Source organism: Equus caballus, chromosome 1 (genome assembly GCF_041296265.1).
Source record: "Equus caballus isolate H_3958 breed thoroughbred chromosome 1, TB-T2T, whole genome shotgun sequence".
Lineage (NCBI taxonomy): Eukaryota > Metazoa > Chordata > Mammalia > Perissodactyla > Equidae > Equus > Equus caballus.
This window is the reverse complement of record NC_091684.1, coordinates 189,185,249-189,199,904: the sequence shown is the minus strand read 5'-3', so window position 1 is coordinate 189,199,904 and position 14,656 is coordinate 189,185,249. Positions and strand designations below refer to the sequence as shown.

The following is a 14,656-nucleotide window of genomic DNA, read 5'->3' as shown; positions in this document are numbered from 1 at the left end:
GCAAACAGATAATCATCCATGGAGGCCTAGCCATGGGGAGAAGCTGTGTCCAGGCATTGATAGACTGAGCCTCATAAAGGATTGAAATGCAAAGCAGCTATCTATTTCCAACATCGAGTTATCTTAACTAGAATGCACTCTCTCTTTCAGGGAACTATAAAGATCCTTCTACCTGAATCGTCTAAGCCCAGCAAACCAACTTGGTAATTCAACTATTTACTTATGGCGTATTTAGAATATAATAGAATTTTGATTTAGACTTTTAAATGTTAGAATTTACAAGCTTGATGACTCCTTTAAAATATGCTATATCTCCACCGAGACTTCTAAAGCCGTTTAAGAGCTCCTCAACAGCCAGGATAGAGTTAAGCTAACTCATCATGAGATACCTATGACTGTACACTTCACAGACAAGATTATTCTGTTTCTAGCTAGATGCCTTTGCCACAAAAAGAATGGGGCTGAGCAAAGCATTTGGGCTGCAAAAGAAGATCTATTAGCTTGTTTACTAAGTGTGGAAAGAAAGTTTCCTTAGCGGGGCGTCATCTTCGAATTCCCCAGATCCAAATATTCAGTTTCAAATATTCAGAATTTGAAATGTCTTCCCCTATAGCACCACCTTTCAACTGACAATGAATCAGTCGGTGGAAAGAGCATCTGTGCAACAGAGCAGCACTGGGTGCCGTGCCTCAGTCCTGCAACAGCTCGCTGCTGGAGAAGATGGTGGAGAAGGTGGAATCCAAGACGGCCCAATCAGGGCCATCCCATCCCCCGAGTTCTGAACCAACTGAAAATTAACACAAACGTACAAGACAAATGGGAGTCACTGGTAAGGGCTGAACTGGAAGATATAGATTAGTGTGAGAACCCACTGGCCTGCAATCTCTCTGCCATCCAAATCCAGCCCCAGGGACAGACTCCCACAGGGAAGCTTGAGTCTCACAGCAAACGTTTGCACAAGTCACTGTTTACTCTCCTCCAGAGTGGAGAGGGAAGGGAAAAAATCTCAAATGCCTTCGTTTAGAACCATTGATAGGTTAGCTCCTGACAACTGGTAAATGCAGATCAATACTATTTCCTACCAGCCACATAATTCATCAACTCTGATCGGGAAAAATAAGTAGAGTAACTGACGAGGCACGTTTAGGGGAAATTTCTCCTCAGAGAAACCAGGAGAGTAAAGTAGTGCCACATGTCACAATTCACAAGAATCAACCTAGTGGACTTGTGTCCTGCCTGGTGGTCCCCTGATTCTACAGCCCGGGGAACCCGGGAAGACCAGCGTCAGGAAAGAGAAGACGGTAGTCCCGTCCCTATCCTACCACCATCCCACAGAGAAGCGAATGAGGACCAGGGCGCTCTGCTGCACACATAGCATGCACTCATATTCCAGGGGAAGGACCCCATCTCACTGTGATTTCTCTTCTTGCAGGGCAAACACTAGAATAATCTCTTGGGGTGCCAGCTATTTACAGGAGTTGCCTGAGGAAAGCAAGCTTCCCGCCACCTGGAGACCACGTAATCAGGTACAGCAGATTCTGACAAAGGAAAGGAAACCGCCAGTTCCTGGGATACTAAATTCGGGTGGAGCCTCTCCTGCTGGATGATGGAGGAACGTGGCTTAGTGTTCAAACTACCCAAAGTGAGTTCACAGGGTCATTGTTTAAAAATTCCACTTGTCATATCACAATTTCCCTTATTAAGGAGTATATAAAAAGAGAGAAAGTTATCTGTTTTCCTGCTACAATAATTTCCAGATATTCTGAAATAGAAGTGAGCTCATGTGAACATTTAAAACATATTTGATGGATCAGCATCTAACAGGAATATTCACTCCTTTAACAACAACTACAGAAAGGAAAGATAATAGTTCTTATCAATATAAGTTGGTTTCTGAGTTTTTTATAAGGAATTGTTGTACATGCACGAAGAAACAACAGGAATGAACTGCTAGATTCCACTCAGCTCTAACCGAATCAGTTAATAACTTACCGGGAGAAAACGAGACAGTATGAGAGTACTCAAAGGAAAAAAAAGCAGGCTTGAAACGAGGAGATCTTGACCCTTTCATAACAATCTAGTCCTTCAAAGGAAAGAAAAAAAGTTGGACCTCTTCAAGTAAATACATTTCTAATACGTGGTCTAATGAAGACGTGTTTCAAACACAGTACTAGGAGAGAAATTTCCTGTTAGTGAATGGTGGACTCTCATTGACTAACAATGAATTCTCATTAATATTCCTACTCAGAGGAAATACATTTTGATAGTATAATAACCTCTTCGATTAATTAATTCTGCAAGCATTTATCACAGTGTCACAGCTGCCAAAGCAGGGTAACAGTTTAGTAAAATGTAGTGCTCATTCACTTTCACACAACAGTGAGCTGCTTAGACTCTGTTACATAATCATAGGAACGCCATTCATACATCCTTTCAATTACATCCATTCAATTATGCAAACCAGAAAACCACAGCGCAGGGTGGCCCAGAAACGCCAGTTTCACAGAGAGAAATTGAAAGCAACTTCCGATGTCACTCCATCACTCTTTATTTTCTGTTTTTACTTTACCCCTATTTTTTCTTTTCCTTGTTCGTCCTACTTTCATTGCCGTCTTTTTTCCTCCACTTTGTTTTCTTCTCCCTCTTACCGATTTATTATACCTGTCAAGGATTCCAGAAGCACTGCTTGTGTAACACGGTGAATTAATAAGAAAAAGCTAAAGTTAACATCCCCTTCGCTATAAAAGAAGGCCCCTCTAGGAGAGAACATGTGGAATCTTCCCCAAAAGGGAAGATATGGAAAAGAAGCCTTGGAGGGGTCGAGGAAGAAACTGGGTGTGTGGGTAAGACACTGCACTTCTACGAGCAGAGCTGAAGAGAGTGGGGAGAAGCAGGAAAAATTACCAGACCAGTAATGCATAAAGGGGCCCCAGCCCTGCTGCATATCAAGCAAATATTATGTAAACATTTTTTAGCAGTCTTCCCTTGCTTACAACAAACAAACAAAAAACCGGGGCCCAAAAGTAGTCTGTGGGCCTGCCTACCTCCATTATGGGGAGACGACAGAGCCTCAGAGGGAAAAGTGGCACACTGCATAGGATTTGGGGAAATTCTGGGGGTGTAGACAAAAATCCCAGAACATGACTAATATTTACTTTCATATGTCCTTGAAAAGTGGGAACTTAACGTCTAATTAATTTGATTTAAAAACATGATGTGACAATTTTGAAAGAATTCTTAGTAAAAATTCGTATTCCTCATTTCAAAGATAGTCATCAGTACTAAAGAAGTTGTGAAATGCTTCCTTGTATCATAATTATAAAGTCAATCATCTCCGTCCTGAGGTTTAACTCAATGAAGATTATTAAAAAATCTCATATGGTTTCTAACCATAAATGTTTCAGTCATGCCAAAGGATAAATAAAGTTAGCAGCCTAAATAATGCCTATAGTAGCATTTTATGGCATGCAAGTGTTGACAGATTAATTGAACCATCTGACTTCAGTGGAGTCCAAACATGGAATAGTTTTATTGTCTTCAATAACCACCCTTTGACTCTCCCTTTCCCATCTCTTAAAACAATCTGAGCCAGAGTCCGTAAGTTTCCAATCCTGCCCAAATTTAAGACCTCAATTTCATATCCAATGAACACTCCCCTTAGGCTCCTTGTACTTCTCCTTCCTGCCTCCCTTTTCTGGTTCTAGCTTCTTTAAGCAGAAAGCAGAGCTCAAAGTGCCAAAGACATTCTTACCTACCTTGTGCAGACGTAGTCTTCCCTCAGCCAAAAACATTCTCTCCGTGGTGGGCAGTGAAATGCTTGTTTTATTGAGGAGCGCCAGGTGAGTTCTATTCGATGTCTCTTTGCGGATCCCTCCCCACTGCATAGGCTTCTGAAGGGAGCATCTGCTCTGGCTGAGTACTTCCAACCCTGCCTCAAATGCAGTCACTGGCGATCAATCACACCTGGTTCCTTTGTATCAGGTAGCCTGATGTAAAATTCCACCTCCTTGAGCCCTAAACCACGGATGCACGAGCTCCTCACCTGCTGCTCCTTCTCTGGCTTGTAGTTGCTCTCAGTTGCCCCACCAATGCTTACATAATGGTGGAGCACAGCTGCAAGGCTGCCACGGGAACTGATATCTAACCCAGGATTGAGATACCAATGTCAGGCTCTTCTAGGCACCCCCTATTCCTGTGAAGTAGTCTCTTTGACTCTCCTTCTTCTTGGTTTGTGAGGGGATGACTATGAGGAAGAAAAGGTCACAGCACTCCTTGCTAGGTCAAGAACTCAAAACCACAATAAATATCCCCGAAGCCTGGAACTTTTACTGATATTCACTGGGGGTGATAGAGCAGCAGAGCAGTTCAGCTCTCTTTTCATGTGATTTGCTTTTTCTTATTGAGGTATAACTGACATATAATGTTACATAAGTTTCACACATAGACTGTGTACAACATAATGTCAGTATTTGTATATATTGGGAAATGATCACCCCAAGGTCTAGTTAATATCCATCACTACATAGTTAAAAAATTTTTTTCTTGTGTTGAGAACTTTTAAGATCTACTGTCTTAGCTACTTTCGAACATGCAGTATAGTATTAGCTATAGTCACCATGCTGTACATTACACCCCCACAACTTATTTATTTTATAACCGGAAGTTTGAACCTTTTGACTCCCCTTCACTCATTTTGTGTGATTTCATGTGATTTGTTCTGTTTTTTAAATTATTTTTTGTACCTTTAAAAATTGTTTTTTAGTCTATGCTGTCTCTTAATAGGATACAAAGGAGAGAGCTCAGGGCTTATTGATGGCTCTCTGTAGAATATGGAAGTTTGAACTCTTCGCAAAAATTCCAAAATAAGAAAAATCTCATTCAGCATCCTGTTACCCACTCTTAACCAAAATTTGGGGAAGATGAGAATTTTTTCAGGCTGTGCTAATCCCCGAATTACTATTTTACTTTATAAAACCAGGGAGGCTTATAATACAATCTTCTCACTGCATTGAAAACAACAATGCCAGAGGCCGACAGCATTAGGAGTCACTTCAGTGAGGAGCCACGCCTTCATCTGTCCCATTTTGTTCAAGTCTTTTAAAAGCAGATGGAAATGGTTATGTGACTATAGAATCGGCCTCCTCTTTGGAAGAAAAACATGAAATTAACACTATGAATGCTCCTTTGAGAAACCTGTGTACTCCTTTCTCCCTTTAGTCATTTCCTTTTGCATTCACTGCGATTATCTCAAAACTTCACTCATCTCCTACATTCCATTTTAAGTTTTTCCTATTCCTTGCTGCTTCTAAGTTATTTGTTAGATCTATAATAGTGTTATTTGGGTTCTCATTTTGTATTATTACTTCAGCAATCCATCTTTTCATCCCAGTCTGCTCTTCAGTCATCATCTTTGCACCCTGGTTTTAATAAATTCATGTTTTCAGTAGGTTTCTCTATGGAATAAATCAATAGGGATGTGCTTTCTGGGTAACATTTTCTTTTAGACAGGGTTTTTCTGTGTTTCGCATATTAGTTTCCTTCTCTCCTTTCCCCTTGGTGTGTATACATAGGTTTTTGTATGTTTGGTTTTGGTTGGTTGCCATAGTTACAATTCTTTTTTGTCTGTTTGTTTTATTTTGATTGCACTTAATCTGGGAAGCTCTGTTCTGACCGCCTTTGCTCTGACATTGTGTAGGGGGGGATTGTCCTGATTTCCCTTCTACCAAATCTGGGACAGTGTGTCCTGCAGGGTCTATCCACTTCTCTTCTGCCTAGAAGCATGGGGCTGGAGGATGGATTGTCTTGACCAGACAAGTGCAATCCTTGCTGGGAAACCCCAGGCTCTGAGCACTCTGACATCTAGTACCAGAGCTCACTCCACCCATCCATGGGTTTCCCACTCCCCAGCTCGGGCTTGTTGCCCCAACTCAGCACAGCTCTCTAAAATGGAAAGACCCAGAGCCAACCCTGCTTCTGCAGAGGTACCATAATGCTATGGAGGGGCTTCTTCTGTCAAAGATTTTTTCTTCACTTTTCCCAGGCAATCTGGGGTGTAACGCTTTGGGATAAGCCATCCCTAATACAGAACTTCTTTCCTGGTGCCCAAATCCCGCCCTTCTTCTCTGCCCACAGTTGCAGAATCTTGACCTCCATTATAATTCATCCTCACCACAGAGTCTAGGACCATTTCCACCGGAGAGTGGAGAAAGAGAAAGGATTCAAAGATACATTAAGAATCTGTGGAAACTGCTTTGTATATTAGCTAATTTAATTTTCACAATACTCCTATTTATTTGTTCTAAGAAAACAGGAAATATAAGAAAGTTTAATAAATGAGAGAATAAGACAGAGGGAGAAGGAGAATTTTACCCTAGGTCTGACCAGCCTCAAAGCCATGCTCGCTTTGCTATACCCAACAGTGTGTTGGTAAAGGTTTAACAACCAGTTGTGGGGACAGGGGGAGTCACTGATTTGTGACATTTGCATGATGTAAATACTCCCACCATGATCAATTACAGGCTAATTGCAATATAGGCAAGGCTGACTGTAACATCATAGTAACACCTATTTTTAGCAACAAAATAATGTTTATAATGAGCCAGTTCATATCATACATCAGCCTGACACATTGCCAATGTGTAATGTAAACCAAAATACTAAGGAAAACCAGTCAGAGGTGTGAAAACTTATACAACAGCTTTTTAAAAATATTAATCCTAAGGGATTTATTGTAACGATTTTCACCGCGATTGAGGGTCTTGAAGCTTTGCAAGTGTTTTTGAGATTACCAAATAGACTAAAGCGATGTGATAAACATTCAGCTGGGAGGGAAATCCTCATTAAGAAGGTTTCTTAAGAAAAATTACTTAACTGATTTTTCCCATTCCATGCACCAGAATTTTGATTGCAATAATCCAACAGGATCCACCCAAATCTTTCATAAATAAATAACACTGCTTAGAAGGTTCCTTTACCAAAGGACTTTATGAAAATGACAAACATGCTTGCTTGCAAACAATTGAACACAATATTTTAAAGAGAAGTATTATTCGTAATACAATGGCTTTAACCAAGTTACAAATACATAAGCATAACTGACATTCCACAACAGAGTTCTGATATCAAGTTCCAAATGGACTAAGGAACTGTTAAGAATCTTAGCTGTTGAGTCCCAAACAGCATCCATGCTAGAAGCCCTAGACATCTCTCCTCCATTGTACTTTGTCATGATACCCTACAATGGTGGCACCATTAAGCATCCCTTTGATGGCACCAGCTCATGGATATTACTCTGGAATCACTTGACAATCATTTTCACCCCATGAAGTTGTCAGCACACAGACTCAGTCTCCATCAATTACCTGCTGCTGGCTCAGGAAGTCAAGGACAAGGGGTAGCAACTCCTCCATCTTTAATACTATGTATTACCTTAAAATTTCATTACAGCAGCAAAAGTGTAATTTCCCACAGAGGTCCCTCTAGGAGATTTGAACTGTGACTTGGTTATTTAGATACAAATTACTACATTTGCTAATTTTGCCTAATCCCTTGCTGCTATTGCTGCCGTCCCTCCTTGCTCTCCCTTTCAGTCACTTTAAGGGTGTCATGTGCTCTTTCCACAGCAGGTAAGGAGGAGAAAATACATGTGATAAAACTCAAGCGAATACACTCTTCCAAATATAAGACAAACATTTCTACTGAAGGGAAAATTAAAACCATTGGCTAACATAAGATTTGTGAGTGAATTAATAATTTGAATAGTCTAAGCATTCCTGCCCTTGTAAACCTGAGTTAAAAAGACTAACTATATACATTACATTTTTCTGTGAAACAAATTGTCAAAGCATAAGACTGTTATATAAAAAGTAATTTAGCAGAGATATGATAAAGCTATTGTGATAAAAAAAGTCCAGTGTCTTACTCGATGATTATAATTCTCTTACAAATGTGCATCGTGGCAATAAGTACAATGATCTTATTTGACTATATTATAAATATGATGCATAATTTATGAGTAACTAGACTTTGAGACTCCTATAATTTTCCAGAGGGATTACTACAAAAAAGGTAAAGTTGGGATAAGAAAAACCAGTCCAGTTTTTATTTTCTTTTGAAATACAAAAAACCCTAAGACAACCACACAACATAGCTAATAGAAATTACCATTGGACACATCTAATTCCTCTCTCTTCACTCACAGCTACTTAAAATGCAAACCACTCGCCACAGGCCTGACCTGTCCTCTCCAATTTCTGAATGTCAAACACTTAGAGCCATGGTTGACTGTCAGAGTACGAAGTCCACGGAAGCAGAAAAACCAGACATTTGGCATTTAACATTTGGAGGAGTGAATTAATTATTTAATTAGGGTAAAAGAAAAGCATCTACAAAGAGATCCAGGCACACACTCCATCATAAAGCTGTCTCTGAAATGGTAAAACACATATTAAGGAACTGGGGAAAAGGATAATATTTTATAAACTATCATTCATGCAAATTAACTCTTACATTTCAATGATAAGTGGAAAACTAAAGTATAAGAATATATTATTTAATTATCATAAGAAATGCACAAAATTACTGTTTGCTGGAGAATATTTTTTATATATTCCTTACAAAGTTATTGAAAGTTTATATTTTCTATTGCTCCAAACTCAAAACAATCTGTTTGATCTTGTTTTAATATTTATATAATTAAAATGCATCTGTTTCTTTCATCATTCTTAAAACACTCATTAAATGATTTCTTCAGAATTTACCACTCAAAGCTGTGCTGTCTTCAATACATAAATAATGGTAAATTTTAACGTGAATTGTTAAAAGTATCCATTAATGTTTTCCCTTGAATATCATTTCATCTGATTTATTTCAATTAAAAAAATGTTACGTGAGGGGCCAGCCCCATGGCCTAGTAGTTAAGTTTGGCACTCTCTGCTTCGGCGGCCCAGGCTCCATTCCCAGATGCAGACCTACACCACTCGTCAGTGGCCATGCTGTGGTGGCGACCCACATACAAAGTGAAGGAAGACTGACACAGATGTTAGCTCAGGGCAAATCTTCCTCAGCAAAAAAAAAAAAAAAAAAAAAAAAGTGACTTGAACAATATATATTACAACAGTGTATGAATAGGTCATCCTTTCCCAAAGTATGCTCCTTGGAAGCCTAGATGTAAGAATCATTTTTAAGTAAATTTTTGTTTTCATACATGTATTTGCCTTTTTTAGCATACTTTTCATTTTAGCATATCAAATGTTCAGGAAAATACACAGATCATGAATACATTGCTCAATAAATTTTCACAAAATGAAACCAACACCCAGATCAAAATATTACTAGCACCCCAGAGCCCCTTTGAGTCCCCTTCCAGAGTAACCACTGTCCTGATATCTAACAGTATAGATTAGTTTTGCCTGATTAAAAATGTTATATAAATGGAATCATCCAGTACATACTCTTTTATGTCCACCTGTTATAGCTCAAAATTATATTTGTGAGATTTATCCATGGTATTCTGCATAGTTGCAGTTTGTTTATTCTTATTGCTGTATTATATTCCATTGTGTGAATTTATCACACTTGATTCATTCTACTGCTGATAAACATATGAGGTGTTTCCAGTTAGGGGGTCCTTACAAAGAGTGCTGCTATGAACATTCTCTAGTATATGTCTTTTGGTGAACATATATAAGCATTTTTGTTGGATATATACTCTAAGAGTGGAATTGCTGGGTCCTAAGATAAGCGTATGTTCAGCTTTTGTAATGACTGCCGACCAGTTTTCCCAAGTGGTCATCCTAATTCACGCTCCCACCAACAGTGGATGAGCATTGCCATCGCTCTACCTCCCTGATGACTTGGAATTTTGTGTTTTCATTATATCCATTCCTTTGTAACCACACTGTGGTTTTGATTTGCATTTCCCTGATGACTAATGAATTCGAGCACTTTTTCATATCTCTATTGCTATTTGAACATCCTCTTTTCAGATGTGACTGTTCAAATCTTTTGTCTACTTTTTCTTTTGCATTCTTCCTTTTTTTTTTTCAAGCTGAGGAAGAATCACCCTGAGCTAACATCCACTGCCAATCTTCCTGGTTTTTTTTTTTGTATGTGAGTGGCCACCACAGCATGGCCACTGACAGATGAGTGGTGTAGGTCTGCACCTGGGAACTGAATCCAGGCCACCAAAGCAGAGCACGCCAAACCTAACCACTAGGCCACTGGGGCTGGCCCTGGATTCTGCCTTTCTGATACTGATTTGTAACAGCTTTTCATATATTTTATATATGAGTCTTTATCAGATATATACAGTACAAATATCTTGCCTCAGTGTGTGGCTTGCCTTTTTAGTTTCTTAATGGTGTCCTTTGATGAACAGAGTTCTTAGTTTAAACGTGGACATTTTGCCATTCTTTTTCCTTTGTGCATCTTATTAAGGAAAATTTTTTCTCCATGTCCTGAAGATATTCTCTGTCGTCCTGAAGATATTCTCTGTCCTCCATGTTATGAAGATAATCTCCTACATATTCTCCTAAAAGCCAAATTGTTTTATCTTTCATATTTAGATATGAGGGGAGGATCATTTTTTTCCTCATGTAGATATCTAATTGACCTAGTACCCTTTACTGAAAAGTCCATACTTTATCCACTGCACTGCAGTGTCATCTTTGTCATATATTGCTATGGGGGACTGTGGCTGGACCCTCTGCTCTATTCCTTTGGTCTATTTGTCTATCCTTAGGCCCAAAAATACACTGCCATAATTATTAGTTCTATAAAACCTTAATTGGAGAGATCCCATTAAGATGACTATTAAACAGTTTGTGTTGTTTTTTATTTCCTATTTGAATTATTAGAAACTTTATTTAAGGTGCTAAAGTGTATTATAATTATCTAATAGATATGTCATATGGTGTTTCCCAAACTCAAATTTAGCTATGGAACATTTTTTTTTCTACAAGTGTCTTGTAGGACTAGTGTTCTAGGAAACGCACTTTGGGAGATAAATAGATGTACGTTTTCAGACAGCAAGAGCTGACCCCCCAGGCCAGGTGCAAGTTGTTGATGAAAACTTATAGCTCTCAGCATGAGTTAGAGTTTCTAATTTTCTTCACAGTCTGCATGAGGTCAATTACATTAAGCTCTCAACATCCAGGTGCTTAAAAGAAGACAGATATCTATTGGAATGCAGCGGGCAAAATAAAAAATCCTCTTTCAGAATTTTCCTTGCACTCCTAAGTGCTGCAGATTTTTGGTGACTCATCCTTGATACAGAATGAAAAGAGATAATAAAACGAGTTCCTTTAATACAAATGTTAGCCACCTGGCCCTCCTGGGTGTCCGCAGTTATTCACTCACTCGAGGCACATTAAAGCAAGCTCAGAAGAGCCATGGAGCTCTAAGCTTTGAAGCTCTACTTCTTGTTATCAAAGATGGCAAAGAGTTCCAGAGATGGAAAGAGTTCATATCAATAAGTCATGTGACCCTCCACTTCAAGTTTGTCTTATTGAAACCCTAGTCAAGGCTTTGAGAACTTTCGTCACCTAACATAAAGCCTGCCCCCTCTCCACCCTCCCATCACCCTGATGTGTGACTAGCAAGGAACCCTTGGACATGTTTTCCTGTCACAGGATAATCAAAGTTGTAAAGATGCCATGATTAGAGTTCTAAGATTTCTCAGTTTTTGTTCACATTCAAAACATCTCAGGATTTCAATTTATGAAAAGAAACCAAGGTTATTGTGTCTGTACTTAGCTACTGTAACAATTTACAAGAAAATAGTGTATTTTACTCTAAGAAAAATACTGAGTATTTTAACAGTGTCTTTCAATCAGCCACAAATACTAAATCAACACATCAAATGTGCTGGTTAAGGTGAGATTTATGAATATTGCAAGTATACCTGTAAATACATTAATAAGGCCCTTACACAACACACATATCCAGCTCCTATTAGGCAGCATCTTACCACGCCTCCTGGGGGCCAGGTGGGATTAAAAACTAATCCTACCTGAGTCAAGGATTCAGTGAGGCATGGTGGGAGGATCCCAAGCCAATAGACCTGAGTTCAAACACTTGTCCTACCACTTATGGTCTGTGTGACACTAGGCAAGTTATTAAGAGTTCTAGAACTTTACTTTCCTGGCTTACAAATTGATATAGTAATACCTACCCCTGAAGTTTTATTACGAATATTATATAAGATATTTATGTGAAGCACTCAACTGATTACCTGTCATATAGTCAATGTTCAATAAATATTCATTCCCTTTTCTCACCCCCTCCACCAACACCAGATGCTTGAGGATGTTCCCAAAGGATCATCACATCTTAATGGTCATATCGAGTTGATCACCTTCACCTGGAAATCCTGTGCATCTCTGGACTTCTCAATACTCCATAGTAACCTGGACTTCTAAGAATACAAAGATGGCACAATAGGATCAACAGTGGATGAACTGGGAATGACTTCCAGAAGAACAACATTCGGGTATCCAAGTGATAAAAGCAGAACACCAAACTGACGTTTCGGTGCCACCATCTTAGTGCTGCCAGTGTTTATCCAAGCAAGTTCCACAGATGCCATCTACGACACACTCTAAGTGCAAAGCAGGAATTGCAGGCTTCCCTTACACTATTTAAGTTTTTATCACTTTCTTTTCTTCAGCCAAAGGCAGATATAGCTGAATTAGTTTATGCTAGAAAATAGAATCATAAGACATTTCCAAAATGGGAAGCAGTTAAAGGTGTCAGTTCTCACGCTGCAACATTATGATGAATACACATCAGAATCTTATCAGAAGTATTTCAAGTTTAAAGTTAGAACTGTTCTTGGCTGTCAAAGCCCAAAGTGTAGGGGGATGGACATTGCTCAAGAATAATGTCACCTAAGGGTCAGAATCCAGCAAAAATTGACAGTGGAACTCCTTCTGTTACTACAGGAGTCAAGAAGTCCCACAACTACTTCTGCTGCTAAGTTCTTAAAATTTGTGCTGATCACGAGTTTCTTAGGGACGTTCTTTCTCATGATGTCTTATGACATTCTTAATTATGCCATTATGTCAACTATGCTGGAGTCTTCTGTTCAAATATTATTCCTAAAAGTTTGTCCAACACCCTAGGAGAACAATACTGAATCTAAAACTCCTGAGCCATATGCCCCTGAAAATCCCAGATTATATCCTTTCCTATATTAGAAGCATTGATGTTAACAAAGAAAGGGGTGGGGGAGAAACCTTCTGATCCACATCGTAGGACTGATAAAAGAAAAGTTTACCTATTTTTTAGATCATCTTGCATTTAAACTGGAGATGGAGAGGTGGGAAACACCAAGTGTTGGGCTGGCCCCTTTAACGCCAGCTGAAAAATGCCCACGAGGGTGGGATCAAAGACTTTCGAAAAGGTACTGTGGCAGGGCAGGCTGCCTTCCACTCATCCCAGACCTTCTGCTTTCTGGTTTCCCAGACTGTGCTGTACGTTGCCTCTTGGACATAGTGATTCCTTCTCTGGATCTGTTTTCTTCCCACCCAATATTCATATTGCTTTACTCCAAATTGGAGCAACCTCATTGCTACCAAACATCACCATTACCTCTGCTAGTTTCTCTCTTAAATGCCCTATTTCCTATTTTTCTGTTACCAATTCAGTGCTGACAAACTGACAGGTTTTTGCCTCCCCGACAATACCAGTATGGAAACTGCTTAAGAAATTCAAGCTATTCACAAATCATTTTTACCAGGAGTGGCCTACCATTGAAGACAGTGTCTATGAGAAAATTTCAGCATTCACATATCTTGGTCTTATTGCATGTGTAATGAATCTAAGAATTATTGCTAAGAGATTTACAGCGTTGGCTATAACCTGCATCTGGAAGCCAAAATGATTTGGGTTATAAAAAAAACACTGTGAAGGCTCCTCACTATATTCCATTTTCCCAAATGAAATAAATAAGAAAATTTGGTTTAAAATGTATATTGGTTAATAATAACCAAAGCCCAGAAATAATGCATATTTCCACCAATAAGAGACTAGTTAAAAAACCATGGTAAGTTCATACAATGGAATATTATGTAGTCTTAAAAAGGAATGAGGAAAATCTTTATAGACTGCTGTGTAATGATTGCAAGGACATATAATTAAAAGAAAAAAAGCAAGATGAAAATAATGTTTATAGTATGTTACCTTTTCTACAAGAAGTGGGGATACGAATATAATTACTATTTACTTTTTAACATTAAAACATAAAAGAATAATCAAAAGCTCATAAAATATGTTTACTTCTGGGGGAGAGAAAAAACAGATGGAAGTTTGACTTCTGTTAAGTGTGTCTTGTTCATAGTTTTGGCTTTGGAACCATGTAGTGTTATACACTATTAAAAAACAAAATTAAATCCAAAAAGCTTCAGGTTTCAGTTGAAATAACATAAGCAGGCTTCTCCATTTTTGTCCCACTGAATATAACTATAAAACCTGGACGGAAAGCATGAGCACCTATTTGAAGACTTTGTAAATAACAGTAGGCGTTAACCAGAATTTGAAGTACCACTCAATCAGTGCTGAGTTTACCATTTTCCCCTCTGGTATCCCCCTACTTGAACTCACCACGGCCAGAAACCCACAAGTGAGCGCTGTGATGCAGACACAGGGGGGAAGCCCA

General features: G+C 38.9%; 1 long non-coding RNA gene across 1 annotated transcript; it reads left to right on the top strand.

Annotated features, from left to right (window-relative positions):
• The first annotated feature begins 613 nt into the window (after positions 1–613).
• Positions 614–14,385, top strand: LOC138925199 (uncharacterized). The gene is made up of 3 exons (XR_011441093.1): positions 614–829; positions 1,433–1,642; positions 12,297–14,385. It is a non-coding gene; the product is annotated as an uncharacterized lncRNA (long non-coding RNA).
• The last annotated feature ends 271 nt before the right edge of the window (positions 14,386–14,656 follow it).